Source organism: Phyllobates terribilis, unplaced genomic scaffold (assembly GCF_046119375.1).
Source record: "Phyllobates terribilis strain yellow unplaced genomic scaffold, ASM4611937v1 Scaffold_1__5_contigs__length_1240528914, whole genome shotgun sequence".
Taxonomy (NCBI): domain Eukaryota; kingdom Metazoa; phylum Chordata; class Amphibia; order Anura; family Dendrobatidae; genus Phyllobates; species Phyllobates terribilis.
The window spans coordinates 789,963,221-789,984,986 of NW_027362761.1; positions in this window are offsets into that span (position 1 = coordinate 789,963,221).

A 21,766-nucleotide genomic window follows, 5' to 3' on the forward strand; every position below is an offset into this window, starting at 1 on the left:
CCTATCCTGCCTGCGTTCTTACCTGCCAGTATCTGCCTGTCTGCATTCCAGCCGTGCCTGTCAGCACCGACCTGACTACATACCAGCCGTGCCTGCTAAGTACCCACCTGCCGTCATACCAGCCGTGCCTGCCAGTACCAACCTGTCTGCATACCATCTAACCTGCCTGTTCCTGCATTCCCCAGTGTGGGTCAACAGCTGTGACCGGGGTCTGACCTGGAGTAGTACCTGGTCCCTCTGCTCGGTTCCTCCCTGGTTCACGGAGTCAACTGAGCCGCCATGCAACCTTGGTCGGACCGGGTTGATACTTAGTTATGCCCCTCCCCAGGCACTCCTCAGTTCATGGTACAGTGGGATCACTAATCACGCTCATGCCAGTCAGTCCGGGCGCGAGCGTAACAATTACCTGTTGCTGCAGCAGATTGCGGCGCTGTGAGAGACACCACCAACACCACCCCTGGAATGTCGTGAGGCCCAGGATAAGTTCCGTTCTGTGTTGAGGAAGCTGAGTCCGGAGGATGAGGTGGAAGCCTTCCTCACCATCTATGAGCGCACAGCCGAGCGGGAGTACCTGCCAGCTTACCAGTAGACTGAAGTGGTGGCTCTGTTCCTGATGGGCGATGGGCAGAAGGCCTACTTTGACGTCAGTCAGGAGGATGCCCAGGACTATGGGAAGCTGAAAGGTGAGATCCTTGCCCGAGTGAGGGTTAACACCTATGTGAGAACCCAACGGATGTTTTCATGGACCTTTGTGGAGGTCCAACCCGCCAGCTGGTTAAAAGATGGCATCAGCCTGAGACCTTGACTCCTGTCCAGATGGTGGAGAGGGTGGTGGTCGACCAGCTAGTGAGAACTCTGCCAGCCGCTATACAGCATTGGGTGGGGCAATGGGACCCGGACACTCTTGACCAGGTGGTTAGCCTGATCGAGTGGTACATGGCCACTCAGGACTTTATATGGGACTCTGCCCCATTGCGGCTGTAGCAACGGACCTTGCAAGCCCAGGAGCTGGGGAAAGGGTCATGTCCCTCTGCTGGGAACAGTCAGCACCGAGCATATACTGAGGGTGTAACCCGGAGTGAGAATAGCAGGAGACCAGTTTCCCCTAAAATGGTCTCAAAGACTAACGGTGCCTCCACTATCAGGTTTTGGCGATGCCAAAGGCCAGGACATGTGGCTGGCAACTGCCCCCTGATGGCGGAACCTATGGACTGCGGGTTTACGCACAGATTCTCGATATATGCCCAGACAGTCTGCACCGCAACTGCAGATGCTGCATGCTGTGATCCCCAACTGTGCCAGGTACTCGTCAACGGGTACCAGACGGAGGCTCTCTTGGACTCAGAGAGCCTAGTGACTCTTGTCCATGGGTCACTGGTTGCTGGGAACAACCCCAGTGGACGGAAAGTCAGAGTCATTTGCATACATGGGTACCTCCGAGAATACCCGACCACAGATGTTTTTTTTCCACTCCATGTGGGGAGGTGAAACATGTGGTGGGAGTGGTGCAGACCCTGCCTTATGGGACTTTTTTGGGAAGAGACTTGTCCCTGTTCTGGTCCCTGTGGGAGAATAGAATTAACCCTCCCAGGGTAAATGTCATTCCGGGAGCGGAACCCGAAGATCCCTAGTCAGGGATACCTGCCGTAGGGGTCATCAACCTAGGGACAGAGTGTAACCCCGATAGGTTTCCCCTAGAGGTATTGGCAGGAGAGGTCGAGGAGACCCCATCGATCCCAGACCTGGAAGTGTCCCGGGGAACATTTGGGAAAGCTCAGCTGCAGGATTCTACCCTGACCCGGGCCTTGGAAAGGATAATAGAGGTAAATGGGGTGGCTCAGCAACCGGGTGCAGAGACTGTCTTTCCACGCATGGTGGGCAACCAAGAGTTACTCTATCGGTTTGACAAAATCTGGGATGAGGTCGTGGAACAACTAGTGGTGCCTCAGTCATACTGTCGGGCGGTGCTAGAGATGGCCCACACACACTTGCTGGGTGGACACTTAGGGGTAAAGAAAACACAAGAATATATTCTTCAGCGGTTGTTTTGGCCTGGGATTTTATGTCCCGAGTGTCAGCTTACCACACCCACTGAAAATTTCCAGAGTCCATTGGTACCTCTACCCATTTTAGAGGTACAATTTGAGGAGATTGCGATGGATCTGGTTTGGCAAAGTGGCAAGGGCCATATGAAGTCCAGGAAAAGATTGGGGAGGTGAATTACAGAGTGTACCAACCCGGGAAGAGGAAACCCAAACACTTATATCAAAATCTATTATATTAAATCTGCTTAAAGCCAGGAAAGACCAGGAGTATATGTGTTAGAACCTTGCTCTTAGGTTTTTTCCTTTGCTGGTCACATGACCTTGTTGGCCTATTTAATCCTGCTCCGCCCTTCTGGCTTTGCTGGACTTCATTGTATAACTACTTTCTAGCTAGCCTGTGCTCAGTATCTAACTCTGTTAGTTTGCTTGGTCTACGGACCTCTATGTTCTATATATTTTGTTTGTTCGTCTGTCTGCTACTATTTCTGTTAGGAGGTGTCCCATTTTCCTCCCAGTCCTTAGTACTTGTAGGGATTTCTTCCCCACATCTATAGGTCTCCGTACAGACTAGCTTAGGACTTTAGCAGGTCTGATCGCAGGATCAGGTTCCCTGTTACATCGTAGGGATTCAGCTGAGTTCTATCGTAGGGACAGATCTCCTCTCTTTCCTTAGCTCTGGTAGCAGAACATAACAGTAAGTCCAGCCTGCAAATTCTCTAAGGAAAGATTTTTCTGTTCCATCATGGTGTCGGTTCAGGATTTGGCTCATCGCCTGCATGGACTCTCTCTGGAGGTGGCCGAGCTCCGTCAGCACGTGAGTAACTGTCCTGGAGCACATTTCTTGGAGCCTAAGGTATGTTTGCCGGATTTATTTTTTGGTGAACACTGAGAATTTTTTTCATTTAAAAATGCTTGCTTATTGTATTTTCGTTTGAGACCCAAGTCCTCTGGGGATGAATCCCAGCGCATAGGGTTCATAATGTCACTTTTGCGCAAAGAGCCTCAGGAGTGGGCCTTTTCTTTGCAACCTAGTGATTCATGCTTTAGATCAGTGGATAGTTTTTTTTCTGCTTTGGGACTATTATATGATGATCCTGACCGTGTCGCATCAGCTGAGACTGAGTTGAGACGTTTGAAACAGGGATCAGGTAATGTGGAAAAATATTGTACTCATTTCCGTCGTTGGTCTACTCAAACAGGGTGGAACGATTCTGCTCTGAAAAGTCTATTTCTTGCTGGGCTCAATGAAAGGGTTAAAGACCTGCTAATTGCTTATCCTACACCTGAAGATTTGCAACAGGCTATGCAATTAGCTATACGGGTGGATAGGAGACTGCGTGCAAGGGTTAATGAGAGCAAATCCTCTGCTATGTCAGTTTCTGGTTATGAGAATGTGTGTACTAACAGTGGTGAACCGATGGAGATTGGATCGGTGGCACCTCGCTCTCAAGAAAAAGACCGTAGATTTTCTGAAGGCTTGTGTTTCTATTGCGGAAAATCTGGTCATTTGATTAAAGGCTGTGAGCTTCGTATGAAGAAAGAAAAAAAAAATGGTCAGTCATGCCCGTATTGACTGTTTAAATTCCAAGGGTGTATTTTTAGCTGCTTCCACGATTGCTCAGGAAAAATTAATGGAATTTCGGGTGTTTGTTGATTGTGGGTCTACTCTGAATGTAATTGATGGGGGATTCTTGGAAAGACTCAATTTAAAACCCGAACCTTTATCATCCCCCATTGCTGTGGTTTCTGTGGATGGCTCCACTTTGAAGAATATTACTCTCAAGGTCTGTGAATTTCCTCTCACTATTAATGGTGTTCACCATGAGAAATTGGTTTTGGTAGTTTTGAATAACTTGCCTTCTCCAATAATATTGGGATTGCCCTGGTTAAAATTTCACAATCCTGTACTGGATTGGTCTACCAGTGAAATTAAATCCTGGAGCCATAAATGTTATGACAAGTGTTGTAACGGGCGTATTGCAGCTTTGGATAGGGGAGAATTGCCTGTTCCTATTCAGGATTTTTGGAGAGTTTTTTCTGAGAAGGAATCGCAGGTTTTGCCTCCCCATAGAGACTATGATTGTTCTATTGAATTTGTCCCTGGAGCGACTCTTCCTAAAAGTCGTTTATTTAACCTTACTATTCCTGAGAGGAAGGCTTTGGAGGAATACATACAGACAAGTTTGGCCGCCGGTCACATTAGGCCCTCTAAGTCTCCTGTGGCGGTTGGATTTTTTTTTGTAAAAAAAAAGGACGGCGGTTTACGTCCTTGTCTGGATTTTCGTGAGATTAACAAAATTACTGTACACAATCCTTACCCACTGCCATTGATTCCTGATCTGTTTAACCAGTTAATGGGGGCCAAGTGGTTCTCTAAAATTGACCTTAAGGGGGCATACAATCTGTTGCGCATGAAGGAGGGTGACGAATGGAAGACTGCTTTTAACACTCCTGTGGGTCATTTTGAGAATCTGGTTATGCCTTTTGGTCTTACTAATGCTCCTGCATTTTTCCAGAATCTTATTAATGACATCCTTAGACCTTTGATCGGCAAAAATGTGGTTGTGTATTTGGATGACATTTTGATTTATTCGCCGGATCTGGAGTCTCATTGGCGGAGCGTACGTGAGGTATTACAGTTATTAATGGACAATTCGCTTTTTGCTAAGCTGGAGAAATGTGAGTTCGCTGTACAGAGAATTAGTTTTTTGGGTTACATTATCTCCAGCGAAGGTTTTGAGATGGACCCGGTTAAAGTTCAAGCTGTACAGGAATGGCCTAGGCCTATTGGTTTGAAATCGATACAGAGGTTTTTAGGTTTCGCCAATTATTACAGAAAATTCATAAAAATTTTTTCTAGTATTGTCAAACCTCTGACCGATCTCACCAGGAAAGGTGCTTCAGGTTGTCAACCAATCTGCTGTTAGATTGGAGGTTCCTACCTCCTGGAGAATTAATCCGGTATTTCATGTCTCTCTGTTAAAAAAAGCTGTTGTGTCGGATGGTCACGCCTCTGCCTCTGTTCCTCCGGTGGTGGAGGACGGGGAATATGAAATTTCTCGCATCCTTAACTCTAGACGGTATAGAGGTAGTTTGCAGTATCTTGTGGCCTGGAAAGGTTTCGGACCCGAGGATAACTCTTGGGTGAGGTCAGATGATGTTACCGCGTCCAGACTTATCAGAGCGTTTCACAGGAGATTTCCTGATAGGCCTGGTCCTAGGGGATCCGGAGGATCCTCTTAGAAGGGGGGGTACTGTTAGAACCTTGCTCTTAGGTTTTTTCCTTTGCTGGTCACATGACCTTGTTGGCCTATTTAATCCTGCTCCGCCCTTCTGGCTTTGCTGGACTTCATTGTATAACTACTTTCTAGCTAGCCTGTGCTCAGTATCTAACTCTGTTAGTTTGCTTGGTCTACGGACCTCTATGTTCTATATATTTTGTTTGTTCGTCTGTCTGCTACTATTTCTGTTAGGAGGTGTCCCATTTTCCTCCCAGTCCTTAGTACTTGTAGGGATTCCTTCCCCACATCTATAGGTCTCCGTACAGACTAGCTTAGGACTTTAGCAGGTCTGATCGCAGGATCAGGTTCCCTGTTACATCGTAGGGATTCAGCTGAGTTCTATCGTAGGGACAGATCTCCTCTCTTTCCTTAGCTCTGGTAGCAGAACATAACAGTATGGTTATGGAGGTGACTCCGGACGTCTCGCCTGTGGACCCTCCAATGCCGGCCCGGGAGGAGGCAACAGGAGAGGTAAAGATAAGTGACGCACTCACAAAGCAGCAGCGGCAGGAGGAAAAGAGATTAGTGCAGCAGAATACAGACATATTCTCCAAACTACCCAGCCGCACCTCTGTCATCCAACATGACATTGTTACTGAGCCGCGGGTGCAGATGAAACCATACCGTGTGCCAGAGGCACGGAGGCAAGCCATCGTGGCTGAAGTAAAACAACTGCTCCAGTTAGGAGTCATCGAGGAATCCAGGAGTGAGTTGGCTAGCCCCATTGTGCTGATTCCGAAGCCAGACGGATCATTACGATTTTGTAATGACTTCTGTAAATTGAATGAGGTGTCAAAATTTGACCTTTATCCAATGCCTTGGGTAGACGAGCTGATCGAGAGACTGGGCCAGGCCCAGTACTTCACCAAACTCGATCTGACCAATGATTGCTAGCAGGTGCCACTGACAGAATCGGCAAAGGAAAAAACCGCCTTTGTAACACCAGAGGGCCTCTATCACTATGTTGTCTTGCCTTTTGGATTACATGGGGCCCCGGCCACCTTCCAGAGGTTGATGGACATAGTGTTAGAGCCTAATCAGAAGTACACATCAGCATATTTAGATGATATCATCTTTAGTACCGACTGGCATACCCACCTGTCCCAGGTACAAGAGGTAACGAATTCACTCAGAGTTGCGGGGTTAACAACGAACCCAAAAAAATGCGCGATAGGTCTCAAGGAAGCCCGACACTTAGGGTACGTGATTGGACGTGGGGTTATGAAACCCCAAGTAAACAAGATTAAGGCCATTCAAAACTGGCCCAGTGCTTTGACTACCAAACAGGTGAGAGCGTTTCTCAGCATCATTGGGTACTACTGCCAGTTTATACCTTATTTTGCTGGAAGATCTCCTGACTGATCTCCTAAAGGGGAAGAAGTCGGCCATGGTTCGGTGTAACCCTCAGGCAGAAGAAGCGTTCCAGTCCATGAAGTTGGCATTGTGCAGACAGCCGATCCTCAGCAGCCCCAACTTCAAGAAAGGCTTCATCATGAAAACAGATGTCTCTGAGGTAGGCCTAGGAATGGTACTGTCGCAAGAGGTGAACGGAAAGGAACATATGGTTACCTACTTGAATAGGAAACTTACTCTGGCAGAGAAAAATTACAGCGTAGTGGAGAAGGAGTGCTTGGCTATTAAATGGGCCTTTGAGTCCCTATGCTACTATTTGCTTGGGTAACAGTTCCGCTTGGTGACGGACCATTCACCCTTGGTATGGATGAGAAATACCAAGGAGAGGAATGCTCGAGTCACCAGATGGTTCCTGTCATTGCAAAATTTTAGTTTCACAGTGGAACATCGAGCGGGGTAGTCACAGGGAAATACAGATGCCCTGTCCTGGGCACCCTGTATGATGACAAGTGTTCAACGCCACAAGTTTGAAAGGGGGGGGGGATATATGAGGCAATGAGAGGGATCATATGCGAGGGATGGTATGTGTCTCCCAGGATGCGCATAGAAGCATTTTGAATCCGCTGGAGCGCATTGCGGGGTAAAAGTAAAGTTTGAACTTAGTCATACTATTTGTCTAAGTTGGATTTAAGAAAACCCATGCAAGCTTGTGTGAAGCTGAATACAGGCCTGTGAAGGCAAATTATTTGACGCACCCTAAGTGACATGGCACGGCCGTCTCCCACAGCAACAGGTTTACACAGACTGTGTGGATATCCATGCTGCGATTCGGAGGACAGCCTTTGCCTTTGAGTTGTGAGTTTTGCCAAATAAAGCCATTTAAGTTGGACTTTCCTTGAGGCACTGCCTCATTACTGCACAGTGTGAACACTGCCTCACTACAGGGGACATGTTAGGTTGATTAATTCTGCCCAAACCAGAATGAATAAATGACCAGCTCCATCATTACAAATATCTATGTTTCACTATGAAACACTGAGGTATTTAAGAGAAAACGTACTTTGAACAGAGAGATATGAACGAGGACTAGTTATTGAGGGCCGGCTCCTGACGGCTTCTCCTCACCTGGCTCTGCTTTAAAGCTCTCTTACACCGACGAGAACATCGGACAAATGCTATCTGATTTTTTTTGTAGGATAGCAAACAGAGCAATGTTATTTAATGGGGCAGTGCTGATGACAATCTGACAGTGAAATAATTGCAACATGCTGTGAATTCACACTGAAATTGGATGCCACTCACTCACTCAAGTCTATGGGTGCGTTAAAAAAATTGGACTGAACTCAGATGATATCCGATTTTCGCGGACTCACACAATGGAAAATATTGAGACATTTGTTCACCAACTTCTCTGAGAGAATCAGATCTTCTGTAAGAGAATTGGATCACACTACGCTGACACTCATATCAAACTCTGATCCAGTCAGTGTCATTAGCATAATCATAATCAACCCTATTCTCTCAAATGAAAGAACCTATGGTTGTGCGACTCTAGCCTTAGGCCCCCTTTACACATCTGTATAATACTGGTACTGGAAAAATGGTACTGATGTAATCTGTGTTTTGGATCAATGAGCCATCAGTGGATCATTAGTGTGTTATCAGTGTGCCATCCGTTTTTTTCTGGTATGGTTTAAGAAAAACAATTCCAAAGCTTCTCCTATACTTTGCAATGTTAAACACTTACAGAACATGGACGACAAACGAATGACACAAGGATGCCATCTGTGTGCTGACCTTGTGCTACATGGACACATAGTCTTGTATTAGCCCTTGTCATCCGTGCTGCTGGTAAAAAACAGACACGTCTCTCTGTGGTTTGTACGGACACACGTTCTGTTCAAACACACGAACATGTGTGTGGCATCATAGATTATAATGGGTACGAGTGGTATCCATGAAAAAAACAGATGCCACACATACCTGAAATACGGACATGTGAAGGGTCCTTACTGACAGTTCTCTAGTCTCTACCTATGTATACATTGGGAAAAACGTGTCCGTCAACCAGGGCTTTAGTAAAAGAAGTCGGCTGGGTCTAACCCCCCTGTGACTGGTTCTCCTCATCGTGTTACTGATGCGCCCCCTGGGCCTGTGCTGTGCAGGGGAATACCCGGAGCCAGATCGCTGGGGGTTGTAGTCTCCGTGTGGCGGTGACCCGGTCCGTGCCCAGGGTGGTCAAACCAGTGGCAGTCTTAGGTAATAACAATGTCCGACTACGCCACCCATGGATTGCGGTCAGTGGGGACCGCCGCTGCGCTGCTGACCGCTGAGGCTGATGTTGTTTGCGCAGCCGAGTATGGGATAACTCCCCACGGGAGAAGTATTGCCTCAGGGCAGCTAATGTGGATGATGGTGGTGATGGTGTGAGCGTCCCAGTACTAATGGTGCTGGTGCGGCGAGGAATCACAGAGACGTGCAGTTGCAGTTTTCAATGCTTTACTCACATTTCTTTATCAGGTCACTTATGCGCAGTTAGGACCGCCCGAGTCATGCTGCGTCCACCAGGCAAGGGACTCGACCAACTCCCAGGCAATTCCAGAGCGTGGCACAGGGCTCCCTTCCTTTCCTTTCTCTGGCCGTCCTCACCAGTGACCCACCTTTGTCCAGCTTCCTCGAGCCTTCTGTTGGCGAAACCTCTCTCCGGTTTCCCTGACCCTATACGGTATGCCTTTCTGGTGGATGTAGTGAGGGGTCGCACCAAGATGTGGTAACAACCTTCGGTCTTTGGCTGAGGAATCTGTTGCCTCCACCAATTTGGGTTCCGGTACCCTGTTCTGCCAACCCTTCACCCTGTATCTCCTGGGCATATGGGGTTCCTTCTGTCCTCGTGTCTCTGGGCCTTTCTCTGTGTTCCTGTTCCTTGCTTCCTTTCTTACTGTCCTTTCTGTTCATTCTCCTTTCTCTCTCTCTCAGGCTCCAGCCTCCTGACAAGGCCTGCCTGCAGAGCAGAGCCCATGCAGGGGCTCTGCTTCCTGTCTTCTCCTGAGGCTGTCTCCACTGAACTGAACCCTGATCTAAGATGGTGCCCACCTTTTATACCTCCTTCTGACACCCGAGCCCAGGTGACTTGCAACCAATGGGCTCCTGCCTATGCCCAGAGACCCACCCCTATCTGCTCCTACACCACTGGGTTTTCCTTTCCCCACCCCACTCCAGCCAGGGACAGAAGCTGTCGTGCCTGCACTTCTGTGGGAGCACCGTTGAGCTGTCCCTCGGAAATGGGGTGTGTGTGGTGCATGCAGCTAAACGAGTCCTGGTCCACACTCCATCCTTACCCGGGAGTGGAATATCACACCTCTGGTCTGAGGTGCAATACCCCTGTAGCAGCCGAGCCCTCGGGCTGCTACATTACCAACTCCTTGGTCAGATAAAAGGCATCTCCTGAATCTCCTGAAAGGTTCCCTTTAAGTTTATTTTAACAGTGCACTAACAATTCTTGTTGAAAAATGCTAAGAAATTATCTTGGGAATGTTTTTTTTAAACCATCTGAAGAGTAAGACGCCAACATACTATAAGTTTTTGTAAAAAAAAAAAAATGTTCCCCTTAACATGCAAGTGCAGTCTGCAGCAGTAAATTGCAAGTTCTGAACCTGTAGTCAAAACACATCTTCCTGAAAATCCTGGGGAAAGCATTGTGAATATTCTGTGCTGTACTGCTAAACATAACCGTAAGGGCTCTTCCTGCCCGAGGGAGTAGTGATTTATAGTTGATGGTGATTTAGTTTGACTCCTGTGCAGCTTCACAAATGAAAGAAATCAGACTCTGCTGAGTCATCTTAAGCTGCACAGACAACATCCAATAGACTGGATAATTCTAAACTCGTGAAATAACAAATATTCATACTTATTTTCCATAATATATATTTCCTAAATATTAGTGTTGAGCGAGCACTAAAATGCTTGGGTGCTCGAAGCTCGGGCCGAGCTCACTGTGATACTCGGGTGCTCGACCCGAGCAACGAGCCCAATGTTAGTCTATGGGACACTCGAGCATTTTTGCGGCGGCACCCCCGGCAGTCATTAGAAAGCCTAAAAAGTGCCCAAAACGATAGTGACAGTGCTCAAATGACATGGGGACAGCATTGGGATCGCCCCAGGAAGCATTCCTGACCCCCAGGTCACTGCTGTCAACAACGTGGTCACAGGTATTAAGCCACTTTTACGGGCTCACAATAAAACGTTCAAAAACAAAACTGAAACGGTTTTCCTATGAAATATGTTAAGGAACTTCCTTTCCAGGGTAAAGACTTGTGTATAAGGTAAAATAAATAACCAAAAGCAAAAATACTCCTACACACCTTGGGCTATGTTCACAAGTAGCATTTTTTATGCGTTTTTGCACTTTTGTATTGCTTTCAACCGTGACAAATGCATTCACCAGGAAATGTAATTTTAACATTTTACAACCTTATCTGGCCATGTGCTGTGTGACACATGCATACAGTGCTGAAAAGACAAGGCAACAGCATGAGGAAGACCCCTGGAAGCATCTCTGACACCCAGGTCACTGCCTAAAAGTGTGCCCCTCAGAAGTGATCCTTGCCGCATCAGAAGATGCAGACTTGCAACTATCCCCGTGCAAGTCCTTCTCCCAGAGCAGTGTTCAATTGTACCTCCCCCATTCCTTGCAATGCAAGCACAAGTATGCAGCCTGCCACCCACCCACCCCCAGGCTGCAATACCATACTGCTAGCTTGCACTTGAAATGGGGCCTTTTAGTTTTGAGGAGGCCGAAGCTGGCCACTACCTCATGGCTGCTTCGGCAGCGAGGTATCCATACTCAGTCCCCAGCCGCCCGGCGTCCGGGTGTCCACACTTAGTCCCCAGCCGCTAGGGGGGCGGCTGGATGTCCATAAACAGTCCCCAGCCACCCCTATTTCTCCTTGGAACATCCGACACACTTTTCTTAGCCCGGCCTGCTTTAGGGCAGCATTGGACGAGCCCACCAGAGAACCAGACTCCTCCGGTGGGCCCTGGCTTCTCCATCAGGGGAGTTGAGAGTGCCAAGGTGAGGAGCATGATGATGATGATAGAAGTTAGCATCTGCTTTGTTTTCTTGGAATGCAAGCGTAAGTGTGCAACCTGCCACCCACCCACCCCCAGGCTGCAATACCATACTGCTAGCTTGCACTTGAAATGGGGCCTTTTAGTTTTGAGGAGGCCGAAGCTGGCCACTACCTCATGGCTGCTTCGGCAGCGAGGTATCCATACTCAGTCCCCAGCCGCCCGGCGGCCGGGTGTCCACGCTTAGTCCCCAGCCGCCAGGGGGGCGGCTGGATGTCCATAAACAGTCCCCAGCCACCCCTATTTCTCCTTGGAACATCCGACACACTTTTCTTAGCCCGGCCTGCTTTAGGGCAGCATTGGACGAGCCCACCAGAGAATCAGACTCCTCCGGTGGGCCCTGGCTTCTCCATCAGGGGAGTTGAGAGTGCCAAGGTGAGGAGCATGATGATGATGATAGAAGTTAGCATCTGCTTTGATTTCTAGGAATGCAAGCGTAAGTGTGCAACCTGCCACCCACCCACCCCCAGGCTGCAATACTATACTGCTAGCTTGCTTGCACTTGAAATTGGGCCTTTTAGGCATGTGGAGGCAGACGCCGGCCACAATGTCATGGCTGCGTCGGCGGCCAGGTATCCATACTCGGTCCCCAGCCTCCCCGCGGCCGGGTGTCCACATACGGTCCCCAGCCGCCTGGGGGCGGCCGGGTGTCCATAAACCGTCCCCAGCCGCCCCTATTTCTCCTTGGAACATCCCCCCACACACTTTTCTTAGCCCGGCCTGCTTTAGGGCAGCATTGGACGAGCCCACCAGAGAACCAGACTACTCCGGTGGGCCCTGGCTTCTCCATCAGGGGAGTTGAAAGTGCCAAGGTGAGGAGCATGATGATGATGATAGAAGTTAGCATCTGCTTTGTTTTCTTGGAATGCAAGCGCATGTATGTAGTAGCAGCTAGGCCTGAGGTGGTCAACGTTTTGGTGCATATCCTACCTCCTCCGAGGATTGCAGGATGTTTTCCTGCTGCTATCCCAGTTCTATGACTCCTGTTAAAACAAAGCTTCAGATGATGAATGATGGATGAGGTGGTGGCAAAGGAGAAAGAGCAGGAGGAACAGGGACCATTCACATCAATATCAGGCCAGTCAACCACACATGTCTAGTAGGATATGTTTCTGTACCAAAAGGAGAGTTTCGGCTACAAAGTTATAGGGCATGCAGTGAGTGCAATGCCTACATAAAATTTCGAGGGACTCCAATGCCCCTTGGAAGTGACATGGAGGTCAGAGGTCTTTAGCTAAACCGTTTTTTCCATTTATAGCAACTAGGTCTCCTGTGCAATGTTGGCCTAAGCAGTGAATGGAAGGCTTTCCAAAAATTATGAGGAACTACAATGCCCCTTGAAATAGACGTGAATTACAGTATACTAAAAACCTTCTACCCATTATTGGGGAGTGGGTCTCCCTTAGTGTTCGCCTATGCATTGAAAAGCAAAATCTGACTAAAATTAGGAGGAAATGCAATGCCAGTTGGAAGAATGGTGGAGTTTGCAGTGGAATAAAAAGACAATATCAATGCCCCTTGAAAAAGTGGTGGAGGTCGCAGTAGCTTAACAAGACGGTTTTAATGCCCCTTGGAGAAGTGGTGGAGGTCGCAGTAGCTTAACAAGACGGTTTTAATGCCCCTTGGAAGAGAAGTGGAGGTTGCAGTAGCTTAAAAAGACGGTTTAAATGCCCCTTGGAAAAGTGGTGGAGGTCGCATTAGCTTAACAGGATGGTTTAATGCCCCTTGGAAGAGACGTGGAGGTTGCAGTAGCTTAACAAGATGGTTTAAATGTCCCTTGGAAGAGTGGTGGAGGTTACAGTAGCTTAACAAGACAGTTTTAAAGCCCCTTAGAGAAGTGGTGGAGGTCACAGTAGCTTAGCAAGACTGTTTTAATGCCCCTTGGAAGAGATGTGGAGGTCGCAGTAGCTTAACAAGACGGTTTAAATGCCCCTTGGAAGAGTGGTGGAGGTTACAGTAGCTTAACAAGATGGTTTTAATGCCCCTTGGAGAAGTGGTGGAGGTCGCATTAGCTTAACAAGACGGTTTTAATGCCCCTTGGAAGAGACTTGGAGGTTGCAGTAGCTTAACAAGACGGTTTAAATGCCCCTTGGAAGAGACGTGGGGGTCAGAGTGGTTTATCAAGATGGTTTTAATGCCCCTTACAAGAGCCATGCAGTACAGCATATTAAAAACATCATTCCCATTATTGGGGAGTGGGTCTCCCATAGTCTTTGACTATGCCTTCTAAGCAAAAGCAAATTAGGACGGAGGAACTTCAGTGCTGGCAACACTGACCATGGTCACCCTGGTGGTATAGTGGTGGTGGAGGCTGAGGATAAGGAGAAGAGAAAAAAAAAGCTGAATTGAGGAAGCGTATACCCATGTGTGGGTGTGAAGCTGTGCATGGGGATACACCTCCCGAAATAACACAGTGGATTTTACTTTATGTTACTCTGCTGTCATTTGGTGGTGATGTGAAGTCTGGTCCAATCCAGCCCTTGTTCATTTTGATAAGGGTCAGCTTGTCAGCATTGTCAGTTGACAGGCGAGTGAGCATATCAGTTATAATTCCCCCAGCGGCACTTAAAACACGCTCCGATAACACGCTAGCGGCAGGGCAGGCAGGACCTCCAAGGCATACAGAGCGAGTTCATCCCAAGTGTTCTGCTTGGATACCCAATAATTAAAAGGCACAGAGGAATCACGGAGGACGCTGGTACAGTCGGCAAGGTACTCCCTCACCATCTTTTGAAACTTTTAATCCTTGTGAGAGTACCCCGTGCCTCAGGGCCTGTAAGCTGGGTGGGTCTCAGAAAACTGTCCCAGAACGTTGACAGTGTTCCCCTGCCTCTGCTGGATTGGAGTTGCGTCTCTCTCGCCTGTCCGCCTTGGTTGGTTAACGAACTGTGACCTCTGCTGCTAGCGTGTTCAGATGACAATTTTTTTAACAGTTCTGCAGCAAGGGCCTTCTTTTACTGCCAAATTTTTCTAGACATCTCCACCTCAGGAATAAGAGAGTGAAAGTTCCCCTTGTAGCAGGGGTCTAAAAGTGTCACCAACCAGTAATGACTGTCACCCAACATTTTGACAACGTGAGGGTCACGGTTAAGGCAGCGTAACATAAAGTCAGCCATGCGTGCCAGACTGGTAACGGGCAAGACTTCCGTGTCCTCACCAAGATGACGCCGACCATGCTCTCCCCCTCCTCCTATTCCTCCCCCTTGTCCTCATGCCACCCACGAAGAACCGACGGTATGACAGTTGTACAGGTACTACTGTCTACAGCGCATGATACCAGCTCCTGTTCTTCCTCCTCCTCCTAATTGTCCCCCAATGCATGTTGGGATGAGATGAGGCTGGGCTGTGTGTAATCGCCCGTTACGGCTACTTGATCCATCTCATCATACTCTGGCTGCAATGCCTCCTCTTTAATTCTCTGCAGAGAGCGTTGCAAAAGACAGACAAGTGGGATGCTGATGCTAATGATGGCATCATCGCCACTCACCATCTTGGTGGACTCCTCAAAGTTTGTCAGGATGGTACATATGTCAGACATCCACGTCAACTCCTGAGGTCTTATGTGTGGAGTCTGACCTGAATATCGACGGCCTTGTTGCAGCTGGTACTCCACAACTGCTCTCTTCTGCTCACAAATCCTTTGCAACATGTGGAGGGTAGAGTTCCAACATGTGGGGAAATCACACACCAGTCGGTGTGCCGGAAGCTGCAAAAGCTGCTGCAACACAGCAAGGGCGGTGGAAGCTGTAGCCGACTTGCGACATTGAGCTGACAGGCGGCGTACTTTGACAAGCAGATCTGGCAACTCAGGGTACGATTTAAGAAACCGCTGATCCACGAGGTTAAGCACATGAGCCAGGCATGGTGCGTGTGTGATCTTGCCTCGCCTCAGAACCACCACCAAGTTACGGCCATTGTCACACACGACCATGCCTGGATGTAGGTTCAGCGGTCTCAGCCACAGATCTATCTGCTCTTTCACAGCTGTCCACAACTCACAAGCAGTGTGAGGTTTATCACCTAAGCTTATGAGTTTCAGCACAGCCTGTTGCCGCTTGGCGGAGGCAGTACTGCAGTGCTTCCAGCTTGTAACTGATGTGGTGATATCTGAGATGGAGGCTGAACATGAGGAGGAGGAGGAGGATGATGCGCAGGAGCTGTACACTGTGGTGGTAACTCTGACTAACATAGGGCCCGCAATCCTCGGTGTGGGGAGGATGTGTTCCGTCCCAAGGTCCGACTGGGTCCCTGCTTACACTATGTTTATCCAGTGCGCCGTCAGGGAGATGTACCGTCCCTGGCCACAAGCACATGTCCACGTGTCTGTTGTCAGGTGGACTCTCCCAGTAACTGCGTTGTTGAGGGCACGGCAGATGTTTTGGGACACGTGCTTGTGTAGTGCGGGTATGGCACACCCTTCAAAATAGTGTCGGCTGGAGACCAAGTACCGAGGGACGGCCACCGCCATAAGGTTGCGGAAGGATTCCGTCTCCACCAGGCTAAAAGGCAGCATTTCCAATGCAAGCAGTTGTGAAATGTGCGAATTTAGGACTGTGGCCTGTTGGGTGTTGGCTGCGAATTTGCGCTTTCGTTCAAAGCTCTGGGATATGGACAATTGAACGGTGCAGTGGGATGTGGACGTGAGCGTTGATGCTGTTTCTTGAGAAACTGCCATAACAAGTGAAGACTGAGAGGAGGGGGCATCTTTGCATGCAGTATGGACAGGGGATTGCCTTGCACACACAACAGGGGGTTCTATTACACGCACAACAGCAGAAGAAGCAGTGGTGACACCCGCTGAAACTGGTCGTGGAACCTGGTGTTCGCCCCACAAAGTCAGGTGCTTTGCTGCCATGTGCCTGATCATGCTGGTGGTGGTCAGGCTGGTAGTTTTGTCACCCCTGCTGATGCTGGCATGGCACGTGGTACAAATGGCCTTTTTGGGGTTACCAGCAGAGTCTTTAAAAAAATTACAGACTCTGGAAGACCTACCGGTTGTACTGGCAACGTCCCTCGTGTTGGTGTTACGGGGAACTGTTGCCCGCCTTCTGTGTGCGGCCACCACACTGCTTCTTCCTGCCTGTTGGGGTACTCTGCCTCCCTCCCCATGTGTGCTGCTGGCCTCGCTCTGTGTGTCCTCCTGCCACGTTGGGTCAGTTACTAGATCATCCACCACCTCCTCCTCTTCCACTTGCGCACCACGATCCTCCTCCTCACTTCGTGGACATTGTTTCTCGTCATCGTCCACCTCTTGTGACAAATTGCCAGCGTCGACTTCCTGTTTCCGTGGCTGCTCAAATATTTTGTCATCGCTACATGTGATCTCCTCTTCCACCACTTCAAGCGGAGCAGGTGAGGGGCAGAAATATGGAAATGAACCAGTGAACAGCTCTTCAGAGTGTCCAAGTGTGGGATCAGTTGCTGTCTGACGACTCTCGGCATGGTGGGAGGAAGGAGCATCAGGGTGAGGAGGAGTATGCAGTCGAGACTCATGGCTACTAAAACTTGACCGTGTGGAAGACAGACCGGAGGTGGTGGTGCCCAGGTAACTGGAAGTATTATCTGCTATCCAATTAATAACCTGTTCACACAGAACAGTTCGCAATACTGGTGTTGTAGTGTGCTTCCCTAGTAATTCGGTCAAGAAGTGGAAGCGAGAAGATGTGGCTGTTGGTTGTGGCACATTTTTACCTTGGCCACGGCGCCGTTCTCTACACGCACCATCACCAGAACGTCCAGTTCCACGTCCCTTGCCACGCGCCTTTCCCATTGTAAATGAAGTAAAATAGATTACACTCGCACTATCAATGGAAAAAGGGTAATAAAAAGGAGATTAGAACCGTGGAAGAGGAAAACCACAGTTCTATTTCTCTGGCTTTCACCAGAATCTTTTAAACAGATATATTTGTGACTGAACAGACAGGGAGACACTATTACTGTTTTTTTTTACGTAAAACAGGCCAAAAGCTGGATAATACAGAGATTTGAAAAGTGGAACTGCAAAACCTCAGTTCTAATTTACTGGCGTATACCAGACTTTTTTAAATAGATATATTGGTGTCTGACCAGTCATGGAGTAGAGATGAGCGGTGTTCGACTAGAACTGTTCGCCAATCTCAATTTGGGGCTGAACAGTCAGCGACACACTCAAAAGGCACAAAAGTGGATAATACAGAAATTTGAAACGTGGAACTGCAAAACCACAGTTATAGTTATGTGGTGTACACCAGAATCTTTCAAACAGATATATTGGTGTCTGACCAGTCAGGGAGACACTATTACTGTTTTTTTTTTTAAGGCAAAAAATGCAAAAAGCAGGATAATACAGAGATTTGACCCATGGAACTGCAAAACCACACTCATATTTTTCTGGCCTACACCAGACACTTTTAAACAGATATATTGGTGTCTGACCAGTCATGGAGTAGAGATGAGCGGTGTTCGACTAGAACTGTTCGCCAATCTCAAATTTGAGCTGTTTTGGGCGGTGTTCGAGTCGTTCGACGAACGCGAACGATTTGCAAAAAATTCGGCTGTTCGAGGTTATGTTTGATAACTGTTCGTGCACCAAAAGCGTGTCCTGCATGTCGGCTGGGGCAGATGTTTGAAGCCTGGGAAGGGGGTAATACCCACGGAGCTTCCCAGGCTACTAATATCTGCCCCCAGCTGAATACCTAGCCTTTACTAGCTATTAAAATGGGGGACCCCCAAAAAAATGATGTGGCGTCCACCCTATTTTAATAGCTAGCAAAGGCTAGGCAGACAGCTGGGGGCTGATATTAATAGCCCAGGAAGGGTGCCATGAATATTGGCCCCCTCCCAGGCTAGAAACACCAGCCGTCAGCCGCCCCAGAAATGGCGCATCCATTGCCATGCCGCAGACACTGAGAAGCGCAGGCAAGCTTTTGATCCTCAGTGTCTCGCTGTGATGGCATAAAGATGAGCCGAGGTCATGTCCAATGAACTCAGCTAACCTCATGCAAGTCACTGACAGCGTGGGAAAATTCTCCTGCGCTTGCAGTCAGCATGAGAGAATTCTCCTGCTGAAGCGCTGACCGCAGGAGAATTTTCCCATGCTGTCAGTGACGTGCATGAGGTGAGCTCATGTCCAATGAGCTCAGCTCACCTCATGCACGTCACTGACAGCATGGGAGAATTCTCCTGCGCTCAGCGCTTGAGCAGGAGAATTCTCCCACGCTGGGATGGCATTGAGATGACAGGCTGGATCACAGCTGAGCGCTGCCATCCAGCTTGTCATCCTTCAGAGACACTGCAGAGCGCAAGAATGCCTGCGCTCTGCTGTGTCTATGAAGGATGGCATGTTGGATGGCAGCGCTCAGCTGCCATCCAGCCTGTTATCTCAATGCCATCCCAGCGCGGGAGAGTTCTCCTGCTGAAGCGCTGAGCGCAGAAGAATTTTCCCATGCTGTCAGTGACGTGCATGAGGTGATCCGAGTTCATTGGACATGACCTCGGCTCATCTGGATGCCGTCACAGCCAGACACTGCAGAGCGCAAGCATGCCTGCGTTTCTCAGTGTCTGTAGCGTGGCAAGCTGGATGGCAGCTTTCGGCTGCGATCCACCCTGTCGTCTCAATGTAGCAGAGCTGAAGCTGTCGTGGGAACCATGGAAAGGTAAGGATGAGGTTGCTTTATTACAGTTATATGAAAAAGTTTGGGCACCCCTATTAATCTTAAGCTTAATGTTTTATAAAAATTGGTGTTTTTGCAACAGCTACTTCAGTTTGATATATGTAATAACTGTTGGACACAGTAATGTTTCTGCCTTGAAATCAGGCTTATTGTACTGACAGAAAATGTGCAATCTGCATTCAAAAAAATTTGACAGGTGCATAAGTATGGGCACCCTTATCATTTTCTTGTTTTAAATACTCCTACCTACTTTTTACTGACTTACTAAAGCACTTTTTTTGGTTTTGTAACCTCATTGAGCTTTGAACTTCATAGCCCGGTGTATGCAATCATGAGCAAAGCTACTTAAAGTGGCCACTTGCAAGTTGTTCTCCTGTTTGAATCTCCTCTGAAGAGTGTCATCATGGGCTCCTCAAAACAACTGTGAAATGATCTGAAAACAAAGATTATTCAACATAGTTGTTCAGGGGAAGGATACACAAAACTGTCTCAGAGATTTAACCTGTCAGTTTCCACTGTGAGGAACATAGTAAGGAAATGGAAGAACACAGGGACAGTTCTTGTTAAGGCCAGAAGTGGCAGGCCAAGAAAAACATCAGAAAGGCAGAGAAGAAGAATGGTGAGATCAGTCAAGGACAATCCTCAGACCACCTCCAGAGAGCTGCAGCATCAACTTGCTGCAGATGGTGTCACTGTGCATCGGTCAACTATACAACACACTTTGCACAAGGAGAAGCTGTATGGGAGAGTGATGCGAAAGAAGCCGTTTCTGCAAGCACGCCACAAACAGAGTCGGCTGAGGTATGCAAAAGCACATTTGGAGAAGCCAATTTCATTTTGGAAGAAGGTCCTGTGGACTGATGGAACCAAGATTGAGTTGTTTGGTCATACAAAAAGGCATTATGCATGGCGGCAAAAAAACACAGCATTCCAAGAAAAACACTTGCTACCCACAGTAAAATTTGGTGGAGGTTCCATCATGCTTTGGGGCTGTGTGGCCAATGCCGGCACCGGGAATCTTGTTAAAGTTGAGGGACGCATGGATTGGACTCAGTATCAGCAGATTCTTGATAATAATGTTCAAGAATCAGTGATAAAGTTGAAGTTACGCAGGGGATGGATCTTTCAGCAAGACAATGATCCAAACCACTGCTCCAAATCTACTCAGGCATTCATGCAGAGGAACAATTACAATGTTCTGGAATGGCCATCCCAGTCCCCAGACCTGAATATCATTGAACATCTGTGGGATCATTTGAAGAGGGCTGTCCATGCTCGGCGACCATCAAACTTAACTGAACTGGAATTGTTTTGTAAAGAGGAAGGGTCAAAAATACCTTCATCCAGGATCCAGGAACTCATTAAAAGCTACAGGAAGCGACTAGAGGCTGTTATTTTTGCAAAAGGAAGATCTACTAAATATTAATGTCACTTTTCTGGTGAGGTGCCCATACTTATGCACCTGTCAAATTTTGTTGAATGCAGATTGCACATTTTCTGTTAGTACAATAAACCTCATTTCAAGGCAGAAACATTACTGTGTCCAACAGTTATTACATATATGAAACTGAAATAGCTGTGGCAAAAACACCATTTTTTTAAAATATTAAGCTTAAGATTAATAGGGGTGCCCAAACTTTTTCATATGACTGTATTTTACTTTTATTGCAGGAGATCGTTGGCTTCAGCTGGAATGGGCGTGATGGTAAGTATGGTTTAATTTAGAACATTAAAAAATTGTGTGCTTATTTCAATTAAAGGACTTTATTCTGGGTGTTGTGTTTTTTTAAATACTTTACTAGAAATTAATGGCGGTCATGTCTATTATTGGCGTGACCCCATGAATTTCGGGCTTAGGGCCAGCGGATAATGCCAAGCTGGCCCTAACCCCTTTATTACCCAGTGAGCCACCGCACCAGGGCCCTGGATGAGTTGGGTACAGCGCCATTTTCTGGGGTGGCTGCGGACTGCAATTTGCAGCGGGGGGGGGCCCAGAAAGCTTGGGCCTCCCTGTGCTGCAGATTCCAGCCCCCAGCTGCCTAGATGTACCTGGCCGGACACAAAAATAGGACAAAGCCCCACAGAGACTAAATAGAGACTAAAATTACGGGGAACCCCACGCCAATTTTTTTTAAATAAATCCTTTATTTTAACACTAAATGACAAGTACAGTAATCAACACTATCACTGTACTTCTTATATATGTGACTGACATGTTTCTATCTATCTAATCTATGTGTGATGCTCTATTCTTTCTGTTCTAAATTGTCGGGTACCGATGCTGAATTGCAGGCTGGCTTTTTTAAAG